General features: G+C 48.4%; 1 non-coding gene across 1 annotated transcript; it reads right to left on the bottom strand.

Annotated features, from left to right (window-relative positions):
• Nucleotides 1–3,317: 3,317 nt before the first annotated feature.
• On the bottom strand, nt 3,318–3,391 carry trnai-aau. The gene has a single exon. It is a non-coding gene; the product is annotated as a tRNA-Ile (tRNA).
• Between the last annotated feature and the right edge of the window lie 1,254 nt (nt 3,392–4,645).

Below are 4,645 nucleotides of genomic sequence, written 5' to 3'. Positions count from 1 at the left end.
GACAATTTCTATCCAGATGCCTCGCTAGTTCTTCTTTGATGATAGATTCCAGCATCTTCCCTACTACCAAAGTTAAGTTCACTGGCCTATAATTACCCGCTTTCTGCCAACCTCCTTTTTTGAAAAGTGGTGTCACGTTTGCTAATTTCCAATCCACCAGGACCACCCCAGAGTCTAGTGAATTTTGGTAAATCATCACTAGTGCATCTGCAATTTCCCTAGCCATCTCTTTTAGCACTCTGGGATGCATTCCATCAGGGCCAGGAGACTTGTCTACCTTTAGCCCCATTAGCTTGCCCATCACTCCCTCCTTAGTGATAACAATCCTCTCAAGGTCCTCACCTGTCATAGCCTCATTTCTATCAGTCGCTGGCATGTTATTTGGGTCTTCCACTGTGAAGACCGACCCAAAAAACCTGTTCAGTGCCTCATCCATTTCCTCATCAGATAGAGGTCTACAAAATTATGAGGGGCATAGACAGAGTGGGTAGTCAGAGGCATTTCCCCAGGGTAGAGAGGTCAATTACTCAGGGGCATAGGTTTAAGGTGCGAGGGGCAAGGTTTAGAGTAGATGTAAGAGGCAAGTTTTTTACACAGAGAGTAGTGGGTCACTGGAACTCGCTGCCGGAAGAGTGGTGGAAGCAGGGACGATAGTGACATTTAAGGGGCATCTTGACAAATACATGAATAGGATGGGAATAGAGGGATACGGACCCAGGAAGTGTAGAAGATTGGAGTTTAGTCGGGCAGCATGGTCGGCACGGGCTGGGAGGGCCGAAGGGCCTGTTCCTGTGCTGTACTTTTCTTTGTTCTTTGTTCTTTCCATTTTGCAGCAGGAATGTCCGTTCCCTCTGACTCCTGAATTTAAATGGGAGCCTCGACATTATTCCCATTTCCAAAGAGGACAATGGACAACAAACAATAACCTTCACAAAGCACTGCAGCCCAGACCTGTTTGTGTGAATCACCCCTAATGAGGCACACTAACAGCTCCCTACCCTGTAATCTGGAGTCTGCATGCATCAGCATCCAGTAATACATACAGCTATTCCTTAGACCACCTTGTTTATCTGCATGTCATGCAGCCTTGCTGGGGTTCAGTCTCCATCCCCCTAGGTTTCCCTCTGCCTTCCGTTGCTCATCCTCTTCATTCACCTCCATGCCCTCTGTCTGCCACCATGAACCCTCGTCCATACACCCCTACCCCACGATCCTTGCACGGCCCTCCTTCCAAATGGCCTCCCATGCCTTCATCAACCTATCCCTTCCAGCTTCACCTCGCATCCCACCCTCGGTCAAACTTCTGACCTTTGTTGCTGTGGCTGCATGCGTCCTGCAGCACAGTGCTGTGCATATGGATCTGATGTGTGACACTGCGGGGGTGGGATGGAGGCCTCTGTACTCCCCAGCTCCAGGCACAGTACTGATCTGAGTCAGTGAAATGAGAATCCATGGGTCCAGCAGCATGATGCTGTCCTTGAAGGTCAGCTCTGCATGGAGATGGAGGGCAGGAACAGTTCTTCCCTGGCAAAGTGTGTGGCAGCATGGTAGCACAGTGGGTAGCACTGTTGCTTCACAGCTCCAGGGTTCCAGGTTCGATTCCCAGCTTGGGTCACTGTCTGTGTGGAGTCTGCACGTTCTCCCTGTGTCTGCGTGGGTTTCCTCCGGGTGCTCCAGTTTCCTCCCACAAGTCCCGAAAGACGTGCTGTTTGTTGAATTGGACATTCTGAATCTCCCTCTGTGTACCCGAACAGGTGCCGGAATGTGGCAACTAGGGGCTTTTCACAGTAACTTCATTGCAGTGTTAATGTAAGCCTACTTGTGACAATAAAAGATTATTATTAGTAGTAAAATGGTGTACAGTGCATCAGGAGCAGCACAGCTATGGCAGATAAGCTTTGTATGTTGCACTTAACTCAAAATCTCTTGCAAATTGAGGACCGCCTTGTGCATGTCACTCGTATTTGGCTTTTTGCCAGATGGCATGATCCAAGATTGGAAGCTGACGGGTTTTTGGCTGGCAACTGCTTTAATGAGCATTTGTGAGATGCAAATGAATGCAAATGGTATTCACACCACCAGCCAATGAGAAGACTGACACCATTTACCCGTCATTTAGAGAATTGCACCATGTTTTTAAGCCACAGATGGAGTTTAATGTGGCTAAGTGTGAGGTTATATATTTTGGTCGAAAAAATAGGAAAGCAAATTATTATCTAAATGGAAAGCAGATTCAAACTGCGTCTGGGCAGAGGGATCTGGGTGTCTTTGTTCATGAATCGCAGAAAGTCTGTATGCAGGTACATCATGTAATAAAAAAGGCAAATGGAATTTTAGCTTTTATTGCAAAAGGACTGGAGTAGAAAAGAGAAGTTGTTGCAATTGTATAGGGTGTTGGTGAGACCACATCTGGAGTATTGTGCCTAGTTTTGGTCTCCATATTTGAGGAAGGATGCAATGGCCTTGGAGGCAGTTCAGAGGAGGTTCACCACATTGATTCAGGGGACGAAAGGGTTGAAGTATGAAGAGATTGAACAGCTTGTACTCGCTGGAGTTTCAAAGAATTAGAAGGGATCAGATCGAGGTATATGAAATACTCAGAGGGATTGATAAAGTAAACATCGACCAAATTTTCCCCTTATGGAAAAATCTAGAATGAGGTCACAGATTTAGGTTGAGAGGTGGTATATTTTAAACTGAGATAAGGAGGAACCACAGAGGATGGTGATTTGTGGAACTTGCTACCCCATAGTGCGGTGGAGTCTGGATCATTAAATGGTTTGAAGATGGAGATAGATATATTTCTGATTCTAAAAAGATGGATTAAAGGGATATGGGAAACAAGCAGGGAGGTGGATCTGAGACCAGGAAGTGATTAGCCATGATCAGATTAAATGGCGGAGCAGGCTCAAAGGGCTGAATTGCCGCCACCTCCTCCGAATTCCTATAGATAGATAGATAGAACAGTACAGCACAGAACAGGCCCTTCGGCCCTCAATGTTGTGCCGAGCCATGATCACCCTACTCAAACCCCCGTATCCACTCTATACCCGTAACCCAACAACCCCCCCCCACCTTACTTTTTAGGACACTACGGGCAATTTAGCATGGCCAATCCACCTAACCCGCACATCTTTGGACTGTGGGAGGAAACCAGAGCACCCAGAGGAAACCCACGCACACACGGGGAGGACGTGCAGACTCCGCACAGACAGTGACCCAGCCGGGAATCGAACCTGGGACCCAGGAGCTGTGAAGCATTTATGCTAACCACCATGCTACCGTGCTCCCTAAATGCGAATTGGAACAAAATTATTTGGCCCGTACGGGGATCGAACCCGCGACCTTGGCGTTATTAGCACCACGCTCTAACCAACTGAGCTAACCAGCCAGCTGCATTTAACCAGCCTATGTTCCTATATAAGGAGAGGACAGGTACCACATGTCCAAGAAAATCTCAGGTTCAGATCTCGAACCCAGGGTCGCCCAGAGAAAATGAAGAGAAGAGCAATGAGTAGTCAGGTGTAAGGAGTCCACCAACCTTCAACACCCGGGTCGCAGTCCCCAGGGAAGAACCGGCCACTGATGTCAAGCATTGACGTATTCCCTCTGGGGACACCAAAATAATCATGAGGCTCAAGATAAGAAAGATACCATCACATCCCATCCAGAAAGGAGGAATCCCATACAAGAGAAGAGAGGCCATTAGGGCACCTCCCCGAAGGAGGGGGGCACCTTGGGAGGGAGGGCCAGCCCACCTCCCCCCAGCACCAGAGAACCCAGCCTGAAAACCAAGACCACTCAGGATAAAGGGATAGGGTGACCATAAGATCACTTATCAAATATGCCCGTTCATTTAACCATAGCAGTGAGACTCACCATCACAAGTAGCTTGGGAGAAAAATCAAGTACCACAGTGACGGACACAGTGGAAGCAACACCTCCGGATCACAGAAGGAAGAAAAAGGATAAAGAGGAAGAGCAAGAACTATCAGAACTAATTTCTCAGATAACAAGATACCTGAGCTACTGTCCCAGGAATTCCAAAATTGCCAAGATCCTGGCTAAGACCAGAGGGGACCTCACTCTTACCTCAAGTTAAAAGAACAAAGAAGGAAAACTCTTAGGTACAACACTCAGTCCATTCCAAATTCATTGCTCACCCAGGTGCTGGACCCAGCTACACTGACTCCTCCTATGAGGACGACAGGATGCTGACCTTGGTGCCGGACCTGGCCTAGCACAGCTCCATCAGAAAAGGAAACCCAGGAAAACCTAGCCCCAGGAACCTCCACGCAGCTCCAACCCTTACACCCAACCAAGGTTGCACCAACCCAGTCCAAATCAGGACCACACACTCCTCTCCCCTCTGCAACAAGAACGGGCATACAAATTGGTCCTCGTCAATGGGGAACCCCAGCACCGAGGAAGAAACACCATCAAGACCCCCAAATCATGGGCACCCTGGGAAGAAACATTGGCCCTACCACCCTGACATCCAGGGCCCCCCAACCAGCCCACCAGGCCAAGCCAGCATCACAACCAACACCACACCACCCAGAAGGGAGAAGGGAAGAGAAAAAGACCCATATGGAGTGTTCACTCAGCTAGCTCACGGGAACTATTGTCATATAAACGACACTCA

Source organism: Scyliorhinus canicula, chromosome 6 (assembly GCF_902713615.1).
Source record: "Scyliorhinus canicula chromosome 6, sScyCan1.1, whole genome shotgun sequence".
Classification (NCBI taxonomy): domain Eukaryota; kingdom Metazoa; phylum Chordata; class Chondrichthyes; order Carcharhiniformes; family Scyliorhinidae; genus Scyliorhinus; species Scyliorhinus canicula.
The sequence above is the reverse complement of the archived record's forward strand: the minus strand, read 5'-3'. Positions and strand labels throughout refer to the sequence as shown.